At 42.3% G+C, this 25,132-nt stretch overlaps 1 long non-coding RNA gene across 1 annotated transcript; it reads left to right on the forward strand.

The window, feature by feature from the left end:
* Positions 1 to 6,942: 6,942 nt before the first annotated feature.
* LOC128324512 (uncharacterized) lies at positions 6,943 to 12,311 on the forward strand. The gene is made up of 2 exons (XR_008306908.1): positions 6,943 to 7,054; positions 12,163 to 12,311. It is a non-coding gene; the product is annotated as an uncharacterized LOC128324512 (long non-coding RNA).
* The last annotated feature ends 12,821 nt before the right edge of the window (positions 12,312 to 25,132 follow it).

A 25,132-nucleotide genomic window follows, 5' to 3' on the forward strand; every position in this document is an offset into this window, starting at 1 on the left:
TCCTGCAATGCTGTTTCCCAACAACAGATGGCTACCATTGAGTATACAATTTCCTGAAGGTTCCCTGCCTTCTATCATTGGTCTTCCTGGTCCATTTCCACTATACTACAAGGGCTTTGATCATGTGGTTCAAAATGAGTGTTTCAGTTGTAGTAAAAGACTGACCTATTGTGGAAAACACCTATATCGGGCAGCAGTGATATAGGAAGATGCTGAAAGGCATAATCTCTTACTACGCGGGAGGAGGCAATGGTAAACCCATTCTGTATTCTACCAAAAGAAAACCTCAGGGCTCTCTGGGTGCCAGGAGTCAAAATAAACTTGACGGCACACTTTACCCACTAAAAAAACCAAGCCTCATTAAAATTAGGATGAAAAGGGAAGGATTCAGGTACTTTTTAAATAACAGGTGTTGTGCTTTTTGCTGTTGCATAACAAATTGTTCCTTTACTGGTACCCCATCCAGCCAAACACAAGTCAGAGCCCAGCTGGGCCTCCTAAGTGGCCATGATGGTAGGGAAGTGAGCTTACTTTCTGCCACCATTGCATCTACAGAAAGCCATCCAGTGGGGCTTTTTTGAGAGTTCAAGTGTTATCTTGCTCCTCAGGGTATTGAAGAACTTTCCTTAGTTTTCCATGACTAATTCACTGTGCATTTCACAGGAAGCAAATCGCCCACATCCAGCTTGACTTGGCTTTTGCACGTCCAATGTGCATGGATTATTTTCAGCTTGTTCAACCTGAAGATCTGGACAGGATCCCTGGATCATTGAGCTCAACCCTTGACCTTCCTGACTGATAGAGTCAGGACCAAGGGCAGGGGCCTGGCTGAGTAGGGGGAGAAAGCAGCTGATATATCACTATCAGAGAGTATGGTACCATCCTGCCTAAAAATGCTAATTGCCCACCCTCTGCTAAAGAACCCTTCCATTGCCTGACTGTACTGAATAATTATTTGCCAGTTTTCAAGTAAGAACAGTCTGCTGGACCAGGCCCAAGGTCCATTGAGTCTAGCATCCTGTTTCCCACAATTTCCCACCAGATGCTTCTGAGAAGCCCACAGCATCTCTCCTGCTGCTGCTCCCCTGCAACTGGTCTTTAGAGGCATCTTTCCTCTGAGGCTGGAGCTGGCCTATAGTCATCAGGCTAGCAGTCTTCCATGAATTTGTCTAAGCCCCTTTTAAAGCCATCCAAGCTAGTGGCCATCACCTTTTTCAGCAAGTTGTTTGAGCATGTAGTGGTGACTCAGCTCCAGAGATTCCTGGAGGAATTTGCTTATCTGGACCCTTTTCAATCCTGCTTATGCCGTTGTTTTGGTACTGAAACAGCTTTGGTGCTCTCTAGCGTATGACCTATTAAACCTCAGCACTGGTGTCTCATGTCTTCATTCTGGGGTTTGGGTGCAAAGCAATTCTCTGAAAGAATAACTGACATTGATCTTTTGATTCATATAATCATACAAAATATGAATACTAATGTTAGGATATTCTTAGGCAAGACCCCATTGGGGGGAAAATTAAAAATAAAGCTAGAGACACTTTTATTTGCAGAGGCTACATACTGGTAAAATGTGTGGTAAAATGTGCACTGCACAATGCTGCCATTTTTTTCAAAAAAACAACAACATGCCAATATATCACTGAGTAACACTGTAACATTTGCATTTGGTTTTGCATTGATGGCCTACAGTGGCTCTTGGGAAATTGTATATAATAAGGCCCATTTAAGTAGAGATGCAATTAGAAATTGATTTTATAAATAATTTATATTATCTAGATGGCAAAAGAAAGCATAGTCAATGCATTTGCAGCATCCATGGAAAGAGGGACACAGATCGTGCAGCAAAGTAAGTTTGATGGGCGGGGGGGAGAGAGAGAGAGAGAGAGGCAGGTGCTTCCATTGAGGAAACCGACTTCTTCCGTATGAATAAGTAAATCAATCAAGAGGCAAGAGGGCAAAGCCATGCTTTCAGAGCAATCTATCCCTGACTTGCACCCATTAGACAAGGACTGGATCCCTCTGAAGTTCTCCTACAGTTGATCCAGCCACTCTGATTGGCTAGCATATGGCACTGTTCCAAGTGTGCATGTGCAAGCAGTGTTCTTTTCCCTAGCCCTCCTGCTTGGAAAACTAGCCAAGGATCAAAGCCAAACGGGCATGTATACAAGGCTTTCCCACTGAATTACAGTTAGGGTCGGAAGCAACATCTTTCCAAAGGGACATTGGAAAGAGAATTTCAGGGATCCTCAAAGAAAGAAGGAAAATGTAAGGAGAATTTGAGAGTTCCTTTCAATGAGAAACCTGACAGCATTTCCTCAAATGATTTCTCCATATCGGCTCAGTTTGGCAGTGAGTCATTTAGGACAATAGGGCCTTATTGTCCTATAAGACCAAGTCAGACCATTGGGTTATCTAGCTAAGTATTATCTGCACTGACTGGCAGCAGTTCTCCAAGGTTTCAGGTAGGAGTCTTTCCCCACCCTACCTGGAGATGCCCAGGATTGAACCTGGGACCTTTTGCATGCAAAGCGGATGCTCTGCCACTGAACTACAGCCCCAACCCCATGTCTGGGTCCATATGAGGCTGGAAAAGAGGAAGGAGGTGTGACATGGTCTCAGACCTTGAGAAAATAGAAGGGCACCATCATGTGGCTCTGTGGCTAAGGAGTTGCTTTCTGGTACACAACCTCTGGGTTTTAGTCCTGCTACATCTGAATGTGAATACAAGAGATATGAGTTTGCAGATATGTGTATTCTACAGGCACACTCATCAGGAATCCTGATTGACAGAAGCTCCCTGTGGAATGTACATATGGTAGGAATTCTAGCCTTGCCTCTGCAAATTGAGAGGTGTATATCATCATGATTTCCAAGCTCCATTTAAGAGCCATGTCATTTATTGACTTTGCATGTCATTTAATAAGATGACTCCTATTTGCATAACAAGATTTACATCGTGTGACATGTCACCCAGCATTTCTCTCCCCCACCCCTGTATATACAATGCAGCATTTTTCTATCCTAGGCTAAATGCATAAAGGTGTTTATATATTCCATCAAGCACAGCTCAACACCACCTGCCTGCTGAATTGTTTATGGACTATTGCTGCATAGGTAAACTTCAAGTGCATTGCGTCTGCAAAGTATTACTATAATTTATAGGGAAAGGATACTTTAGCATGAGGGTTTAATGCTGCTACTGCATTTATAATAGCCACATCATAAAATGCACAAATGTGATGTCAGATCCTCCCCAAATATAGGCTACCATCTTACGCCTCCTGTGCTTACCTTTATGTAGGTCGTTTTTCCAATTCCATTACTGGATGCAGTCTATTTTGCCAGCATATTTCAGTGATAAAATTTCCTGACTTCTTAAATTCTGAAGATCTGTGCGCATTCATTATACTTGTGCATGTTCATTATATGACTAATACACAATCTGAATGGCTTTTTGCCAAGGTGGCCTTTTGCTTCTTGTTATTCCTCAGCAGCATCTATATTTCTGGGCAACTCACTACTTGGGTTGAGCCAAAGGGGAGGGACATGTTTTGTGAAAAGGACCGCCCCCCAAAATAGGGGACCTTGCAGGAAGGCACACAAACACAAGTGAAAATGTCTCCAATCTTTGAGCAGCAACAGCAAATTGTGTTTTTACTACACTAGGGGAGTGCTGCCAGAACTTCCCCAGATATTTGTTTGTTTGTTTGTTTGTTTGTTTGTTTGTTTGTTTGTTTGTTTGATTGATTTATATACCGCCAAATGGCTCAGGGCGGTTTACAACAGGATAAAACCAATTAAAGCCAGTTAACAATTAAAATCAAAACTATAAAAACAGAGTAAAACCAAATAAACTTCCAACATTATGAAGTCACCTTTCCCATTGTGGACCACTGCTATCTCCAAACTTACTCCCATGCGAATGTAGGTACCTGTGGGACAATGTATGGCGTGGAGTGGGGATTCAATGCTGCCTCTGCCACAGTTTCTGCTATTGGGGAGTTAGAGCACATCAGCAGTGGAGGTGAAGATGGAGCCGGTGGTGGCAGAGGAGGAACAGCGGGGCAAAGGAAGCAGCAGCAAAGGACTGGGACCGTCTTCCTCATCCTCCCATGGTGAGAGCAGCAGCAGCCATTGGGACCACCCCGCAAGCCTTGTGTGCATGGACCTCAGAAAAAGCTGTGCCTCAACTTGAAAACCACTTCTAAAAGGTTGCCAATCCCTGTCCTACAGCTTATCAATCACAACCTGATCTATTGAAAGCTTCTCACCAACCATCAGTGTTGTGTGCAGTCCTACCAACAGGCTGAAGAGAGATCTAAAGCTCTCTTACTGAATATCCCGAGGCAGTTCTTGAATTGTAGGGGCAATAGGCAGAGATATTCAGACCCTTTACTTTTTCTGCTGGCCTCTTATCTACTGTTTTTAGAAGGCTATGGGGGACAGGATTTGGTTCAAATTCAGCTGAGTCAGAGTGATTGTGAATTTAATCCAGCCCCCAATATATAAGCACTATTCTGAGCCCCACTTCTGATGTTAAACTCACATCAAACGAGCTGCTGCAGTAAGACTCATTCCTTTATTGTGAAGATATCATTAGAGTGTGTGGACCACATGGAAGGAGAACATACTACAGCTCCTCAACAAGACAGCATCACCACTTAAAGTAGGGGTGTGCATGGAACCGTTTGGTCGGTTCAGTTCAAATCTGAACTGACCCAGTCCACTTCGATGTCTGCCTGAATTTGATCCGGTCCAGTTCAGCTATCAAAACAGGCCAACTGGTTTGGGGGATATACTTGTAAAAGGGAATCCAGTGAGGAAAAAACTCTTGTGGTTTTTTAAAATTGAATTTTAATAAGAAAATAAGAAAATAATAATAATAATAATAATAATAATAATAATAATAATAATAATTATTATTATTATTATTATTATTATTATTATTATTTTGTTTTATCTTGTTAACCACCCTGGGATCTTAGGATAAATGGTGGCATATAAATATAAATAGGAAACTACTACAACCAACATTGCCCTGGCCAACCCCATACTGCCAAGACCCCTCACACCAGGAGACCCAGAGTCAGTACTCTCACCACAACCAAAGACATAGCCTTGCCTTCATCTCCCAATTCAGAAGTGTCCCTTGAGTTCCTGCCAGTTGAAACAGAGGTCCCCCAGTGCTGACAGAGCCAGTGCTTACAAAATTGGGCAAGGTCCCTTTAAAGTACAGACTCCTCCTCTGGGCAGTGGGCGGGACCCTCTATCTGGGAAGCTGCTGGCAGTCAGCTCTAAGCACCTGCTGGAGCACAGGGCTAGCTCTACAATTAAACAGATGTGTTCAATGAACGTGGGCAAGGGAGGAGATCTGGTCTTGTGGTAGCAAGCATGACTTGTCCCCTTTGTTAAGCAGGGTACACCCTGGTTTCATATGAATGGGAGACTACATGAAAGCACTGTAAGATATTCCCACTTAGGGTATGGAGCCCTTCTGGGAAGAGGAGAAGGTTCCAGGTTCCATCCCTGGCATCTCAAAGATAGGGCTGAGAGAGATTCCTGCCTGCAACCTTGGAGAAGCTGCTGCCAGTCTTTGTAGACAATACTGAGCTTGATGGACCAATGGCCTAGCTTGGTATATAGCAGCTTCCTGTGTTCCACTACCACTAGGGGGAGCTGCACCCAAATTCTGATAAATCATAATTTTCCCATTAAAAAACTCAAACAATATTAAAAACTTCCCAATGGCTGGGCAGAAATCCCTGAAATTTCATATGGTGTTCCAACATGATTATAGCATAAGAACAATCCTTTTAAATTACTACAATCCTTTTAATTAACTTTTAAAAAATAATTGAGATAGATAAACTGATAGGAACATAGGATCATAGGATTTAATGTGATCATGTGCCATACTCCTATATTAATTTTGAGAATTTTCTGCCCAGCCATTCTGGAATTATAACATGAGGTGCAACAAATGGGGGTACTACTCCTATTATTTCAAGGCAGGAAACAGTTTCTTCCAAATGAGGCTTGAATGATGGACAGAGTGGGGCACTATACTCTGGAATGTTTTGTAACTTTCTGCCATGAAACAAAGCAGTTTTAAAGTTTTAGAAACGGGGAAATCATTAAAAAAAGATTGAAAACCATTCATTTGAAACAAGCCATATCCTGCTAATAATGAATGTTGTGATGGTGTTGCCTCTCATTCACTAGGAAAGACACCAAATAGCTGCTTTCTTTTCAATAAAGTACTTACTAATATCTGGAGTTAATATCTGGAGTTTTTCACTTACCTTTTTCTGAAACAGAGCAACAAGTTATGTTGCTTACTTTGCACCATTATGAGATCATTTTGTTAAACTTGCCAGAATCTATGATTATTATTATTATTATTATTATTATTATTATTATTATTATTATTATTATTATTATTAGGTTTTCCAGATGATTCTCAAAATGAAAGTTGGCTTATTGTTCCTTATTTGTCTGTAGTTTCCTATCCAAGCTCATCTGTTCTCCAGGCAATGTAGTCTCTTTCCCCCTACTGTCTCTAGAATTAAGCCTTGACAAAAGTTATTTACAGGTCCAAATAAACAAAGGAAGGAAGTAAAAGAATTTGGCATTTAGAGATGCTGAAATGCTTGCCTCATCTGCTGGACTGCTTGGTTTCAAACTGCCTCCAGCCATTACAAATCCCTGATCTAGAACAGAAAGACACTTCTTACCTGGCAGCTTCTTACTACTCATTTGTATATTCAAAAGGAATACAACTGCTTTGTCATGATTATCTTATCTATTCTCAGGATAGGAGGAGGAGAACCAAGGTACTCCTGTGAGATGCTGCTCCTCCTCCTGCATCCACAGTATTGAGCTTGACCTTTGAGCTTTAGCCATCACCAAGGAGACAATGAGTACATCATAACAGAGAAACCACTAGTGATGTCATAACTGCCACATGCGGGGGGTGGGGGGCAAAGTGTCATCCTTCAGCACTGGGGAGAGATGTAGCTGGTGGACACCTACTGCATCTACACTACAAACATGGGTGTGTTTTATACCATTCCTATCTTGGGAGTTGTAGCTTTCTGCCCAGCCATTCAGTAGTTATTAATCAGTGAGTTTCCCATTGTACCCTATGGGGAGATTATCTGATGAGGCTCACATTCCATTCTTGCACACAGGCCCTTTCAGAGCTTGTTACGCCCCTTCATACCTTGTTGTGCCCAGCTCTCCTATTCAGAGCTCTCTGATTTCCTTTACTACCATGCTTCCCTGGGAGCTGTAAAAGGGAAGTTTCCCTCCCACAATCCCTACCAACATACAGATTCTTTCCTTGGTGAATTCCTTAGCTTGGTCCTTGATCCTCACCTGGAATAGAGTCACAGTGTGGACCAGGGCTTGTTTCATTAATTTAGTGGCTTAGAAAAGAGTCACATCTGCAATGATGTGTGGAAAGAGGATCCACATTGGAGATGGATGGATCTTTCTGTTTCTGTTCCATACAAATTTCTCCCATTTCGCTTTGTTTTCTGTTCTGCTTCTTTCAGTTAAAATTCCCTGGATAATTTTTTTCCTGTTACCAACACACACACACACACACACACACACACACACACACACACACACACCATTTAAGTATGCATTTAAATATTTTTCAAATATATCCACATATTTCCTATCCAAGCAGCTGGCACAATAATATACTGTGAAGTACACATTTAAATACATATTTTCTGCAAATGCACAGAGTGCATAGTATCCATAGCAATTGCTGTATTTTACAAAATCCAATCAGCTGGGGAGCAGGAGTGGCCCAGAACAACAAGCTCCATTGTGAAATTTAGCAAGAGGGGAATTTGGTAACATCCTCAGTCCATAGTGGCTTATTAGTTTAGCAGCTAAAACAGATGGACAGAGGTCTAACGGTAGCCTGGTTTCAAATGCAACTTCATTTGCTGTTCTTTCAGAACATCTGGGGATTGTGAAATGTACGTTTGCAATGAACTGAAAACAAGCAGCTAATTAGATTTCAACTCCCTGTTTTACTAATATTAATGGTTTTCTTATAATTACTTTTATAAGTAAAATATAATTAACATCCTGATTTGATTGTAATGTAAGCGCAAGCCATTGGGGGCTCATTGACATTGTTTCCTATCATTGTGATGCTCTTCAAACACCTTAGCTGGTGAAAGTAGCAGCTGGAATGACAAATGATTTGTGACAGTTTAAAGGATGTGTTTCCTTCTTTCAACAAATAATTTATGTCCCTCAAATGAAAAAGAGCAGCAAGAAATAGAAAAATGAACAACATAAAAGGAGATTCTTATGATGTTAATGAAGTACCTTCCTACCAAAAAAACAACAACACCCCAGTTTGAGCCAAACTACTGTTGGATCTTTGTGACTGGAACTCCCAGAGTAAACTTCTTCATGTAAAAGCAGTCATGGGGAAAGAATTTGGAGTGGAATCATGGTCCAAAGGAAGAGGGTCCAAGTATTGTCCCCTGCACTGATTCCCCAATTTAAATTGCACCCCAAAGTTATTAACTACGGAAGGGAGAATTTATGGGCACAAAAGAAATGCTTAATGTGGGCTGGATAATTCCCTTTTGGATAATTCCATTTTGAATTAAATATTGCATTTTGCTCCCCGGCATTCACAGAGCCTATTGAGATTTATCTAGTCACCGTGCACACACAAGCAGGAACCTACGCAAATACAAGTTCATTTCTGTGTGATGTCTTTATCTGGCAGGACAGATGCACTGGCAGCACAACAGTCTAGAAAAGAACATCTAAAATATGCATTCCACAACATCTGTCTAGGTTTGACTTAACTGCATATTTGAGCACTCTCTTTACATATGGGCAAAGAGTTCCCCTTGCACTGACCTTTGAAATGAAACACAGAAAGCCATATGCAGACAAAACACTTTGACAGAGTAGCAGCCTGTGTATTAAACACAAAAATCTGATCTTGGAAAGGGAATTCAGCCAAGGGTTGCATTCCATGTTCAGTATCTACAACATTGATGTACTCCCACATTGAGCACTCACGATCAGCCCTAGCTGGGCTTGCACAACCCTACCCAGGTAGGGTTGGTCGTGTGGGGTGCCAGGATGGCCTGGGTTTTGTACCTGGGCTAATAGTGAGGTAGAAGTGTGCAAGCGTGTCCTTCTACCCCACTCCCTGGTTGTGTGAACACTGGAGCTGCATGTAGCCAGAGTGTCCATACAGCTGGGCAGCAAGAGCACCCGGCGGGGGGCTCCAATGTACTGAACTCCTCATGCAGTGCATTGTGGGATGTGGGGGGCTGAAGCCTGTTTTCCTCAGCCCCCTTGCTGCTCCCGGAGCGCTCGCGTGTGAGTCATGTGGACACGTGGTGCTGGGAAACCCGGGTGCTCCTGCCATCCCCCCACTCCGCACCATCCGGATAAGTGTTGGTCATGTGAACAACCTTATTTCTATTCCTTGAGGATTGGATCTCACTTAGGTGGCCCTTGCACCACGGCTTCAGGTGTGTGTCAGGGTCACAGTTGGACTCACGGTCAGGTAGGACTCACACAGAGGCACCATATTTGAGGAATGGCATTTTCATACGAGGGTTGTATACAAAGCTGCTGCAATTTGTCTAAATGCAGTAGCTCTTTCTTGGCTTACAAGCTCACACAAATCATGGCATCCATGAAGACAGTCCCAATGTAGAAGCGCTCATTTCCACAATTGGTTCATTTCATATGAACCCACTAATCTTGGCCTAATCTGCCCTACAAAACTGGACATTTTAAACTTAGATTTGTCTCTACACCAGAATTAGGGACATTGGGCTCCCCCAAGGTTGCAGCATCTCAAACAAACCTAAGGTGTCATGTTATGTGTGATAACATAGTATTTTTTCATATAACTGATGGTCCCATATTATAATACCAATCCAAAATCCTATTGAAATCAATAAGGTTTATGCAAATGTAAATACGTGCCTCCAAAAGGAACATGGTATGATTCCCACCCTCATATTGTCACAACAACCCAGTAGGGTATCAGGTTGAGTCAGAATGACTGGACCAATGGTTGAGTTCTATGCCATCTAGGAATTTGAACTCGAGTCTCCCCAGTTTAAATTCAACACTCAAACCTTTACACCACATTGGCTTTACAACACTCTCAACACTTCACCACAATCGCTTCAGGGTATGATAATGTTATGATAATTTTGCCTGTTCCTTCATAATATACAAGGATGTGGTCTTTAATATATACGTGCTAACTGGATACAAATATTTGAGGACAATATAATGCTTTTGCACAGCTCTGCCGAGCTGTTATTAGTCTGGAACGTTGATGAAAAATAGATGAAATTTTGAGGGGCAGCTGAAAACATTATGAGCTGACAGAACTCTTGGAAATCAGACAAGTTCTGAAAAAGAAAAGCTCATAAATACTGAGCTAATTCCGAATTGAGCTCAAAGGAGTTCACTCATCACGAAACTGGCTCCAAAATATATCTTGAGTAAATTGAAAACATTCTGCTAGAAAGATGAGCAGGTGTGCTTGCTGCTTGACCTGTTGCACTGGTGATTTCTGCATGTGTGTATTTATAATTTTTAATACGTAAAGCTGTTTTGATAACCTTCACATTATTCAAGATGGAAATATTAGACCAGGAATGGAAATCATCATTCATTTGGACAGGGGTTTGATGAAGAAACTCTACAAACCCTGGCCCACATCTTCTGTAACACTACAAGGATGGAGGAAGAAGGGCAGCATGCTTGCAGAATGGCAGAAGAGCTGTGTTGAAAGTTTCTTCCACAGCCCATTGAGGGCAGAGCAGGAAGGGGAAGTGATTTTCACTTCTCTACCATCCCCCCAAAGCCATTTTCACTTTCAGACATACATCCCTGAGGGTCACACTGCCCTGAGGGACATATTCCTGGCAGTGAAAATGGCTTTTAGAGACAGGGGAGAAAAGCAAAAAAAAATCACTTCTCCCTTCCACTCCACACGTACTGGGTTATGGAAGAAGCCTTCAGTACAGCTATTCTCCAGTCTCTCTGCTAGTCACCATCCTTCATCCACCCATTTACTTTATTGTGCCCTGCTGAGATATGGCACACTGGTCCCATGGCACAAAATCACCCACAGGTGCACGGTTGTGTCACCAGGTGGAAGATGTCTGAGAATCAAGTGTCACCATTGTCAGCAGGTGATGTCAGGAACTAGGAATTCTTAGTCTCAGAAAGGAAACCAGGAATCAAGGTCAAGGTCAGGAACCAAGACGTCCAACAAGGGACAGGCAAAAGAGAATGTCAAGCAGGCCAGGGTCAGGAACCAAGGAATCCAACAAGGGAAGGCAGAAGAGAAGGTCAAACAGGCTGAGATTAGGAACCAGAGAATCAGATCTATGCAGGAGCAGGGCTAGGACAAGACAAGGCTTCTACTACAAGAAAGTTGCTTCAGCAACTGCTCCTTCTAGACTGAGGCCTCATATAGGCCTGCCTTCAGTATCAAGTCTCAAGCCCCTCCCTCTAGTTCCAGCAGCAGTAATCATTTACAGTGACTGTAACTTGTTCCATAACTGTAGGCTCCTATGACAGGGTGGTGATTCCTCTACCTTTGTTGGGGTTTCCAGCGAGTCCTTGGAACCGGATGGTATGTCCTTAGGATGTGTTGGAGGCAATGGTTCTTCCAGTTCGGCTGTCTCCTGACATACGGATGGTTGTCCATTTGAGTCCATCACTGGCCCTTTAAAACTGACTGAACTAGTACTACAAAGGGGTCTGTGACCCATTCTGCATTCTCGTCCCCTGAGTTCTCATTGCTTGAGCCAGACATATGGGATGGCAGGCTTGGTTTATGACATAGTGCTGCGCAGCATGGGAGACACTGATTCAGAGAGAGAAAATATGAGGAATTCAAAGGGAAGCAAAATGAGTTTTGATAATGACTGCTGTCTACCCTGGATTTTCATCTATTAAAGATTCACCCAATCACATTTACTGCCTCAGTGGGGAATTCGATGTTATGCTTGAAAATACAAACTTAGGACCAAAAAAAAAAAAAAGTGGGATTACATCTCAGCTCCATGCTACATATTTTTACAATTTTGCTGATCTCCATTTAAATGGCATTTATTTGCTCTTCACCAGAATGAAGGTTATCACCTACGATGAGAATGCATCCACTATGATTGGCTGTCAGATTCAGAGAGCGTAAAAAGTGAAGTAAGCAGCACCTGACAAAGTTGGACATCAATTCCCATTGTCAATGGAGAGGAAGAATTAAATTGATTGCCTTACCTCGTCAGCCTCCTCAATTGTTAACGTTGACTTCAGTTCTTAGAGTAAAAAGCCCTTGTGAATAAATGGAAATCCTACAGCTTATCTTTAAATCATTTTACTATCAACGAACAGTGGAGGGAAACGGTGCCTGTTTTAATGTAATGTGAACAGGTGCTTGTCAGCAACTTTTATAAAACAGGATTCTAGACTATATTTATTGGGGATACTTCTGAATAGATTTAGATGCCAAAGCTGCATAATGATGCCCCTGTTGGTAGGGAAATCCAAGCCAATGAATTCAAGATCTTCAGGCTAAACCTTTTAGAAAAGCACTATGGCTTGGGATTCACTTGCAAGTGAAAATCTAAGGAAATGCTCTATGGAGAGAGAGAGGTTGTATTGTCTGGTACAGAAAGTGGCAAAGAGAAGCCAAGGTGGCAATTATGGAACTGGCACAGTTAGACGCAAGGAGTCAACCCAAGCCCAAAAATCCATTCAGGGAGGGCATTTTTACTCAGCCAGACTGAACCAAAACCTAACATCTCTTAGTTCTCTTGAATCTCAATTTGGATCGCTCAAGGTAATGTGGCTAGGGATGTGCAGAATTGGTTCGATAGCAAACTTGACCACTGCAAACCGGGCTGGTTTGATCACAAAACGGTTCAAGCTGGTTCATTGAACCAACCAGCTCAGCCTATTGGTTCGACCACCCATGGTTTTGTCTGAATTCTGTTTGAATTTGAACCATACCATCTGGTCTGTACACACCCCTAACTCTGGTACCTGGCAGAGCACCAAATCCCAGTGGGGTCTAGCCTCCTTTCATAACTAAACCTTTGAAAGCTTTGAAAGTGGTGGTGACAAAGGAAGGTTGCCAAGTTCCTTCTCTTTTATCCTTGAGCTTCTTGGGTCAGATTGCAAGGGGTATATCTTTCTGCCTTGCTGATGCCTCAGTAATTTTCCACCTGAGGAGACTGCCTCAACTTGCCTCATGAAAGGACTGCCCCTGAACATGAGCCTGAACTAAATTCCTAAATGCAAAGAATGGAAAATAGTTCAAAAGTAGTGGTCTGATCATTAGGCATTCAGCTTGGAAGTATATTATTAATGTTTTATTTTTTTCATGTTTTATCCTGTGGCATGTATTTTAATTTTAAAAATCTTTAAGATGTTTCAAAATAAGCAGCTTAAAAATAATAAATCTCTTTTCTCACATTAAATAATTAGCGTATTCTTTTTGTAGAATGTTTGTATTATAACCTGGTGTTCAAATCTTACATCTGCCATGAACTCACCAACTGCTTTTTTTCTCAACCTGCTATCTGCAATATGGAGACAATAATCCTTGCCTTACAGGGTTGTTGTAAGGCTTAAAGCAAGCTAATGCACATGGAGTGCTTTGAAGAGTTGAAAGTGCTACACCAGTGCTTAAGTATTACTAAATACTTAGCAAGCAAAAGAGTTTTCTATTATGCTGCATGACATGTATCTGGTTCAAAGTCTGAACCAATTAACAAACTACCTTTGCCTGAACCAGAACTGAAACAGCGAGTTTAAAAAAAACCCAAAACTGATGAACATAAATGTAATCTAAAGTTCCAAGTGTTGGTGGGAGGAGAAGGACTGAAATTACAATGAGGCTGCTAAGGAGAAGCTGTTAAAAGAGCAGATTTCATGTTGTGTGTCCATATGCATGTTTAGATCTATCCATCTGTTTGTGATGTGTAAATGGTTTGCACATATTTCTTTCAAATAATTTATACAGGCACTTATACTTTCCTTGGTTATTTTGTTGCTTTTTTCCATTCCCTTCTCTTTTCAGTATATTGGCTGAAGAGAACACTGTTTTGCAAAACTAAACCACTTCCCCTAAGGAGTTAAGTAATATATCTCAGAAACATTCTCAGGGCAAAATTGAAGTCTTCAATATGTGTCCTTGATTTCCTGACTGTATTGCTTATTTGTTTAGTCTGATGGGAATAAGCTTTTGTCTATTGCCAAAAAAGAGAGAGAGAAAGAGAGAGAGAGGAGAAAAAAGATTTAGAGCTCCCAGGAGGGAGAAAGTGGTTTTCATTGGCATTTGAATGAAATATTAAAGGTAAAGTAGATTTAGAGGGACATACTGTAAAGGTTGTCACAGTGATCAGAAAAGCATTGGAGGAGGGAAAGGGACAGTTAAGAGTGGAGGTGGAAAGGCAGGTCTTTTGGCCAAGGTATATGAGCACTAGAGTTACGGATTGGCTGCACATGGAAGATGGCAAGCCAGAAAAGTGGAACAAAATTATATTGGCATTGCTGTGTTGTCTAAAGAACACTACAAGACCATTAGTATTGCTGCATTGCCAGCAGGGAGGTGCTGTCAGGGTGAGAATTTACTTAGGCAACAGGTATTGATTTTTGGTCTGCCACTGAAATGAAGGGAGGAAAATATTCCTTTGTCATACCCATATGCATGGGCCACAACGTGCTGTACTTAAAATGGAAATGCCAACTGAGAAGAGATGGTATTATCCTAATTTCTTAAAATGTAGGGGAACAATGCAGGGCATTTGGATAGGCCATATCTGACCTTCAGCTTGTCTTTGTCCTATTGATTCCATTCTCAGCCTGACTGGTTTGATGTGCATATTTTTAAAATGTCATATATCCAGAGGTGGACTAAAGGATGATTAGTTTTTCCTCTCACAAATATTTTAGGAGACAATTTAGAAGCAATTTAGAACTGGTAGATGCAACTGGACTATTTATAGTAGCCACTTGGCAGATACCAGCTCCAGATAAACAGATCTTTTCAGGGGCAGGGCTAGGCTGGAGCCTTGAGTAGCAGTTCTCAAATCCAACTAAAATTGCCTGCCAGCCACTCAGAAGGCCAGTTCAGATGATACCTGCCTAACTAGAGCTTCCCATGTGATAGAATTCAGTACAGATTACTTCTCCTCCTCAAACTGCCATTCTTTAATAATGTGGGGCATTATTCATCCAAACTGCCCCTCTCCAAACAGACCAGATCTGCTTTAAAGTATTATTTGGACCATATGTAAAGGAAGGAGAAACAAGCTAGAAGAGAAAACGTGTACAATGTGGCTCATTCCTGTCTTTATCACCTTAGTCAGGCAGAGTATCACCTAAATCAATCAAGAATGTGGCTGTTGGTTTAGCTTTGGAGATAGTTCCCATAAAAACAAAGGGGGCATTTTCCACCTCACCTGTATTTTTTTTTTTAAGCTGTACAATTTAGGTGAAGTATATCCCCAAAAAAGTATACCTCCACCTGTGATCCTCTAATAACTGCTGAACTTCACCCCCACCCTTCAGCCCTGTTAAGCTACCAGATATTTTGTGTTTTTATTATTGTTATTATTTCAAGCATTGACAACTCTAAGCTGGGCCTAGTGTTGTGTTCTCCCACACCATCTCCCTGAGATCAATGACTGAAGCTGGAGTTAGAAGATGTAGATTGGAAGCCAGAGGGGATAGCTGGAGCAGACAAAATGGGCGAAATTTAAATAGCTAGAGTTAACCTTTTGCTTCGCATGGCCCAGAGCTCAAATATTTGAGGACCCCACAATATTCCTCCCAAAGATATCACACTGTGCACTGAGATCTAGAAAGTAGGTGAGATATATTGGCCATTACTGGCAATAACACCTTTTTTGGTGATAATCTGCCAATTATGGAGTTGCTTCCATAGGAAGGAAATGCACCAAATACATTTGGCAGCAGAATTCCCTGTAACTGGGACTCCCAGATGTTGTTGACTACAGCTCCCATAATCCCCAGCCAAAGGCCACTGTAGTCAACAACATCTGAGAATTCCTGTTACAGGGAGAACTGTTTGGTAAGCCCATTTAGGAAAGCAGGGAAAGCTTTACTTTTCTGCCAGAGCACTGAACTAACTTCTCTTTCAAGTGTTGGTTCCAGTCATATACATGTCCATGCAGATCTTCTTTTAATGGCCCACATTATCCACAATGTTAGGAGGGTGGGGATCTCACTCCACTCTTGAAGGGAGCAAGGACACTTAAGTGCATTGAAGGCTTGCTGCACAGCCCAGTATGCGGCAGAATAGTCAGGGAAGCTGGGTTTTTTTTTTTTTTTTTTTTTGGTTTTTTGCTTCATTCCCCTCTCTACAAAAGCCCTTTTGTTTTTTCAGAGATATGTTCCTGAGGGCCACACAGCCTTCAGGGACTTATTTGCTTGTAGCAAACAGGGCTTTTTCAGGGAGGGGAGAAAAGTGAAAACTGCTTCCCTGCCCCCTTCCTCACATGCTGGGCCACGCATGCTGGACACGCAGAAAACCTCCAGTGCAGCCAGTGTCCAGGCTTCCTATGAGGGTAGAGCAAGAGCTCCACCCTCTTAATGATCCAGAGAATGTGAGCCAATGTTTTTAGCATTCATGTGTTAATAAAGAGCCAGTGTGGTGTAGTGGTTAGAGTGCTGGACTAGGACCGGGGAGACCCAAGTTCAAATCCCCATTCAGCTATGAAACTAGCTGTGTGACTCTGGGCCAGTCACTTCTCTCTCAGCCTAACCTACTTCAGAGGGTTGTTGTGAAAGAGAAACGTAAGTATGTAGTACACCACTCTGGGCTCCTTGGAGGAAGAGCAGGATATAAATGTTAATAATAATAATAATAATAATAATATTTTATATGGTCATCATTGTATTTTTCCTGTATTGTGAGTGTCTTGGAGACTGGGGTCAAAATTCTGGCCAGAATTCTGTAAATAAAAAACAATTGATGGTTGTTCAAGAATCCATTAACCCTCTGAACAGCCCCATATTTATATAGACACAAGCCTATTTTTGTTTGCATGTGTGGGCTAAACAAAAAGCAAGGTCTACAGGTAGAAACTGATTTGGCATCCTTGCTAGCATAAATAAACCAGAAAGAGAGAACTCGCTAAGAAGCCCCATGCTGTTCTATCTCCCCGTTCGTTTTCCGTGCATTTAGAGATTCTTTGGAGAAGCGTCTGCTCAAATGTCACCAGCATCCTGCTCATTTGATCTGAGATTATTAGTATGAGAAAGGAGATTGGAAAAGTCATCTGTTTCCAGGGGGATGAGTTGCAAATATTCCTTTTGGAACTTGGTTTCTTAATTATGGTCAATTTCATTACAAATTGGTTTCGATCCCTCAGACGTCGAGGTTAAACTTCGCTGTAGACCATGGTCAGATTTATTAGCGCCGCAGATCCTGCCAAGCTTGTGATACAGCAGGGCTTTCTCTCTCACTCAAGTATTTGCCTGCAACTTCATTATGTACCCACTAGCTTTATACCCTTGATGTTGGCACAGTGCATCATCTTGAATTTGATTGGAAACAAGCACATCCCCCTAGCAGATTACTTTTCAAATCTTCTATCTGTTTTTGGCCATGGAAATGACTTAGTTACTTTGTTCGCTTATTTACTGATTTGCATAAGGAAGCATTTGATGGCCTTCTGTTTTCCTATAAGAGCTTGAATATGAGAGACACATTCATAGTTCAGCAAAAGCCACACATCCATGATAACGAAGGGAAATTTATATAAAAGAAGCAATGCAAAGAACCACATTTGCTCAAACTGTCAGACATATATGAAACCCATCCTCATGAACCTGGAGATCCCTTGGGATAGGATAAGGAGTCTGAGACTGTAGAGGTATGCAGAACCCCCCTGAGAAATTTTACTCGTCTTATAGGAAATGGAATTTATTTGGCTTCCCTTGAAATTTCTTAGATGTTTCACTCTGACTTTTGAATTTCATTTTTAATTTTTCTGTGCCAATACTCATTTTTAAGTCTTACCGGATTATTACTGCTCGATGCTAGGGAAAACAGAACACATTCTGCTGATTTTCTACATACCTTCTTCTTTCGTTCTTCTATATGAAGGTGTCAATGTCTCTCTCCCATAATGCATTGGGAAGAGGAAACAAAGAAAAAATGATATGTCTGAGGGGGTGATGGAGAGAAGGTGACTAATAAAAACTGTAGTAGGCAGGAAAGAATTGAACTAAAGGATGGATGAGAAGTGGAAATAAAAATAAGGATACAAGCAGGACAGAGGATGTGAAATGACTGGTTTTACTGGTGACTTCTAAAAACCTAGAACAGTCTGTGACATTCCTGAACTGATAATTGGTTGTAAATAAATAAGGTACTACTAGTGAAATTGCCTGCCATACTGCACAAGGGTACATCACCCAAGTAACATTGCATATATGCAAGTTGCACAAACACAAACATTATGCAAATAATGTTACATATGCGTATTGGAAATAATGGGCTTACTCTTGTGTAACATCATTTGCACAACTTGCATACATGCTGGGCTGATGTTTCCTTGCACACTATGTCAGCCATTAACTTCAGGTTAACAAAGCAGGTCGAATTCTATGTTTTCTGAGACTTCTTACAGTCTGTATTTTTATGCCCATGATCAGTAGTCCACAACCCTTTGAAAAGCATTTCCCAACAATACATTATTAAGCTCACTCCTTTCTTTAGATCTCCCTGATAAATACTGTTCATCTGCACAAATCCTGCAGATGTTTTAGTATCTGATTTGAGAAATATGAATTAATCAGATCAAGTTACTGCATGAGTCAGGCAGTTTACTTTGGTGTCATTCTTGAACAAGACAGAAAAAGAGCAATCTTCATTATACGATCAATCCTTTGTGTTGCTTTCACTCAGGTCTAAGACAGAGTCAAGGAATTATCAGGAAAAACAAGGAGTAGGGATGCTACAGCAATCTATCAGGTTCAACTTCTGACCCTAAGATTGTAATTCCACTGGAGCAGACAAAAATCCTCAACTTTGCTTATGTTCAGTTCTCTCCTGTTTAGTTTAATTTGAGATTCCTCAGAGAAAACAAATAGATGTGGTTTGGATAAGCAACGTCATGCACAAACATGGAGAATTTTCCAGCAGCTGTTTGACTGGGCAACAACCTGCCCCAAGCAGTGGTGGGCTGTCCTTGGCTAGAGGTTTTCAAACAGAGGCTGTTGGACATGGATGTGTAGCAGTTGTTTGCACTGAGCAATGGGTTGGACTGGAAGATCCCCAAGGTCCCTTCCCACTCTTATGTTCTATGATTCCATGTGTGAACAAAGGATGCAAATAGCAGCAGTGAAACTGACAATATCCCCCATGGCATGTAGTTTCTCGCTCTTCTGAGCAGTGCTGAGAGATGCAGTTTTGCAGAGGAACTAGCCTCTCCACACATGTAATGTCAGAAGGGCAACTTGCATACAAAGGCCTACATGTGGTGAAAAAGAGCATGCAATCCCAGGTTCACTCTTGCACCCTGAAGCACTTACAACCTCACCACTAGGGCACTGTGTGGAGCGGCAGAATTGTGTGGAGAAGATGATGGCTGCCTTCTGACATAACAGGGAACCTAAAGTGAACTCACTTCAGGTTCACCTCCTGTGTCGTCTGAATGATTGGAACCGTGGTTCCGGGACCCAACGACGACTCTGGTTTTGCCACCAAACCTATGAATGAACCTCGGTCTGATGTGAGTTTCACTTACCCAACCAAGGGTCCATTCCCTGCAGAGTGTCATCTGGATTGTGGTTCGAGTCCTAACCAGAGTTAAGGGAGGAAGTTCCTCCCATGGGCTTCCATTCCATTGGCTGGCATGGGCTATACTTCCAGGGCCAGTGCAGCCAGTCTGCTCCTGTTGCTGGCTCCCATACAGGGATTGTGATCATATGGCATTATGCAGGGGTGTGTGTGTAGAGGCAAACTGTGGGCCCATTGGACCCATGGTTTGCTGTTGTGTCCGAAGGGGGCCAACGTGAACAGCCATCCTATTTGTCAAGCATGGCTTGACAAACAATGTCACAAAACAAATGACATACAACAAACATTTCCTTCTTTTTTTGCAGAAAGAAGAGTGTGAATGCTCGCCATTATGCTAACCTGCAGGTTATATGTTTATGAACAGGAACATCCCAAAATGTATAAAATACTGCTTTTGAAAAAACAAATATTCTTCTTTTTCTAATGTGCATTCCCTTTAGAACCTTAGAGGAGAAAAGTGTGCTATTTTACACATGAATACAAAATCAAGCCTAATTGAAGAGGGTCTTTCATTGAACCTGAAAGATAAACAAGACTTTGATGTGGTAGGATATCTTCAGGAATGAGGCACACATTCAATTATTAAAATATCAGTCAACATAGTAGAAGCAGCAGACCACAGGAGAGAGAACTACTGTAATATTCCTCTCCAAGCACTGAGTACAAGAAGAAATATTAACAATCCGACTATGATTATATCTTCCAGAACAGCTAAAATAACATAAACTCAGCCAAAAATCTGGACCACTGACTATTAAAGCTATGATGTAATGCAGACTAACTTGGAAATTAAGTCCTACTGAATTTAGTAAGACTGCCTTCTAAGTAAACCCACATAGATTAAGCTGCATATGTAAAACAATGTTTTTCAAACCATGAGATAAATTCCCCCTGGGGGGCATGAGATCTCTGGGTGAGAACCATGAAGACATGATAGTCTGGCCATCAGAGTTTTCTTTAGCTATAGGGTTACCAGGTAACATCTGAGCCTTTTTGGATAGGTAGCTGAGCAACCTTACTTACATGTTATTATTTATTATTATTATTATTATTATTATTATTATTATTATTATTATTATTATTATTATTTTCCACACAGTATTGAATTCAGGTTATGAGATTATACTTTTAACCTTCCCCGTGCATTCAAATTAGGGTACAAATATATCTGTGAAGGGTGAGATCACACCCAATGACCCACAAACTCCACATGTTCAAGATCTCATTAGAGATGTGCAGGAATCTTGGCTGGCTCGAAGGTTTGATGGCAGGGGAGGGGTGTCTGCCTTTAAGGGCAGGGGAGGATGCACTTACCCCCCACCCCCACCACCACTGTGTTTTCCCTGCTGGTTCGCCATTTCCAAAAAGCCCATCAGGGTGGTAGCATACCTCCCTGCCGCCCCATTTACCAGATATATCAGAAGTACTAGATGCACCTGCATGTGTCAGGCACGCATCTAGTACTTCCGGGTATATCCGGTAAATGGGGTGGCAGGGAGGTACGCTGCCACCCCTGACAGGCTTTCTGGAAATCGCACGCCAGCAGGGGAAACACAGCGGGGGGTAAGTGCATCCCAACTCTCCGGTTCCATGCACATCCCTACATCTCATTGCATATCTGTGAATGTGCATCAGAACACACGTTGATTCCCTCAGTGAAAATGGAAGGTACAGATCATGCATAGGGAGCCTGTGCACTAGTTCCTGGGTTACCAGAAGCTTTCATATGTGGAAAAAAATTGGGGGCATTACACCCTTACATGCCTTTGTTTGCTTACTACTATGAGCATCTGCACAGGACTCATGAATAATAATTTACCAGCATGAATATGCAGTTTACTGAATTTGGATTCAAATTTTTTTGGAGTTCAGATTTTTTGAAAAATAATTTCTATACAATTTATCCAAATTAAATCAATTTTTAATCAGAAGCTAGGTAATACATCCCTAGTTGAGTGGCAATGTTTAGTTATTTTGTTATGACTCCAGATGTAATGAATGCAAGCCCTATTGATCTCCAATACATGGACATATGAACACCAATAATATAAATTTAGAACTGAAAATTAGCATTATGACAAATGAATTGCTTTTTGTGTTCAGTATTTTATAGCTTACAAGATCCCCAAGTCCCACTCAATGCTTGCTTTCTTTCTTTCTTTCTTTCTTTCTTTCTTTCTTTCTTTCTTTCTTTCTTTCTTTCTTTCTTTCTTTTTTTTTTTTTTTTTTTTTGCTGTATTTGGCTGCTGGACACTACTTACTGATTTAAATTGGCCATTACAAGAGTAGAAATAACAAGCCTTTTCTATCTCTAAAAGCCCCCGCAGACTTTTCTTTTGGTCCTCACTTAGTCTTCCCATTAAAAGAATTTAACTGTCTCTGGAGTGGACCTCTGAAGCTTGATAGTCAAAACAGAAAACATTACAACTGATCATAAATCAAATAAGTGCGAAACTAAATCTCAACTCAAGTGGACTGAATTTGATTGTATTACTCTCCTGTGAAACTAGAAATCAATGCTAACCCTTCTGTGGTTTTTCTTATTTTGGAACATGGATATGCAAGGTTATGTTTCACAGAATTTGATGGGCATACTCCTAAACAAATAAATTCAGAATATGCATGGCAGTGGCAATGGGCCTTTGGGGTGTCACCTGACCAGAAGTATACATTAACATTTTATTGATTGACTGATTGATTGATTGATTTGATTTGATTTGTATACTGCTCTTCCAAAATGGTTCAAGGCAGTCTACAGCATGATAAAAACAATTAAAACAAGTTAACAATTAAAATAAAACTATTAAAACACAATAAAACCAATTAAACTGCTAAAAACCCTGGAAATCAGGGCAACAATCTAAAACAATTTAAAACAATTAGTCAATCATTTAAAACCCTGGAAGGCCAGGCCAAACAGATAGATTTTAAGGGCTCTCCTGAAGGACAGTAATGATCTCAAATTGCGAATTTCTGCCAGGAGTGCATTCCACAGCCCAGGAGCAGCTACAGAGAAGGCCTGCCTCTGCGTCACCACCAGATGAACCTGTGGGAACTGGAGACAGACCTCCTCAGATGACCTTAACGTGTAGTAGGGATCACGGAGAAGAAGGCGCTCTCTTAGATAACTTGGACCCAAGCCATTCAGGGCTTTAAAGGTAATAACCAGCACTTTGTATTTTGCCCAGAAACATATCGGCAGCCAGTGTAACTGTTTCAAAACAGGCATAATATGGTATCTCCGGGTTGCCCCAGAGACCTATCTGGCTGCCGCATTCTGAACTAACTGAAGTTTCTGGACTTCATAGAAAGGCAGCTCCACGTAGAGTGCATTGCAATAGTCGAGCCGGGAGGTTACCAGCTGATGCACCACTGTTTTGCGGTCATCCTCTTCAAGGAATGGGCGCAGCTGCCGAATCAGCCAAAGCGGATAGAAAGCACTCCTGGCCATGGCCTCCACCTGAGATACCAGAGTGAGGCCTGGGTCCAGGAGTACTCCCAAGCTGCGCACCTGCTCCTTCTGGGGGAGTGTAACCCCATCCATCACATGAAGATCTAACTCACCCCTCAGATTCTGAGCCCCCACAATAAGCCCCCACGATGAGCCCCCACACCTCCGTCTTGCTTGGATTCAGCTTCAATTTGTTCTCCCTCATCCAGCCCATTACTGCCTGTAGGCATGCTTTTAAAGATTGAGTGCCATTTCCTGAAGATGAAAAGGAGAAGTCGATTTGGGTGTCATCAGCATACTGATAACACCCAGCACCAAATCTTCTGATGACCTCACCCAGCAGTTTCATGTAGATATTTAAAAGCATTGGTGACAGAATGGAGCCCTGGGGGACTCAATATAACAGCCCCCATTTTGAGGAGCAACTGCCACCAAGCTCCATCACCTGGAATCTACCCGAGAGATAGGAGCGGAACTCCTGCCTAGCAGTGCCCTCTATCCCCAACTCCCCCAGGTGATCCAGAAGGATACCATGGTCGATGGTACTGAATGCCGCCGAGAGATCCAGAAGAACCAGAAGAGTCACACTCCCTCTGTCAATTCCCCAGTAAAGTTCATCCATCAGGCCAACCAAGGCTGTCTCAACCCCATAGCCAGCAATAAAGCCATTTTGAAATGGGTCTAGATAATCAGTTTCCTCCAAGACTGCCTGGAGCTGGTCGGCCACCTCCCTCTTAATCACCTTGCCCAACCAAGAGAGATTGGAGATTGGCCTGTAACTGTCCATCGCTAAGGGATCCAGAGAAGGCTTCAAACCGAGTTTTCCTCCACTTGCGCTCTAATCACCTACCCAACCGCTTTAGTCCCCGCAACTCTTCAGTATACCAGGGGCGATTTTTGAAGCAGGTCTGAAGGGACGCTTAGGAGCAATCATGTCTACTGCCCTGATGAGTTCCCTGTTCCAGGTTCCCACCAGGGCATTGACAGAATCACCGGCCGCACCAACGTCAAAATCCTCCAAGGCCTTTTGAAATCCCACTGGGTCCAGCAGCCTTTTCGGACAGACCATCCTAATAGGTCCACCACCCCTGCAGGGGTGGATTGCGGCTGTGAGACCAATCTTAACCAGGTAGTGGTCCGTCCATGAAAATGGGGAAACCACTGGATCCCCCACCCACAGAACACCCCCCTGATCCAAACAAAAGACCAAATCGAGTGTGTGGCCGGCAACATGAGTTGGTTCAGAAACTAATTGGGATAGGCCCATAGTTGTCATGGCTGCTATGAACTCCTGAGCCACACCAGACAAGCCAGCCCCAAAGTGGATATTGAAGTCCCCCAGCACTAAAAGACTAGGAGACTCCAACACCAACTCCACAGCCAGCAATGTCAGCTCAGTTAGGGAGTCGGTTGGGCAGCGGGGTGGATGGTACACCAACAGAATATCCAATCTATCCCTAGTTCCCAGACACAAAAATATGCACTCAGTATAAGTCAGCTGTCTCACAGGGGCCCTGGTAAGGGAAATGGTATTCTTATGGACCACAGCCACTCCACCCCACACCCCTGCCCACATCCTCTAGCCTGCTTCACAACAGAGTAACCTAGTCGGATAAGCTGAGCCCACACTGGACCACTCACCTCCCCCAACCAGGTCTCAGTTATACATGCCAGGTCAGCTCCCTCATCCATGATCAAATCGTGGACAATTTCAGTCTTATTCTGAACTAACCTGGCATTACAGAGGAGTAAGGCCAGACCAGGCGCGTAAAGATCAGGCAAGGGGAGACAGTTGTCTGGGGGCCCCACTG

Source organism: Hemicordylus capensis, chromosome 4 (genome assembly GCF_027244095.1).
Source record: "Hemicordylus capensis ecotype Gifberg chromosome 4, rHemCap1.1.pri, whole genome shotgun sequence".
Taxonomy (NCBI): domain Eukaryota; kingdom Metazoa; phylum Chordata; class Lepidosauria; order Squamata; family Cordylidae; genus Hemicordylus; species Hemicordylus capensis.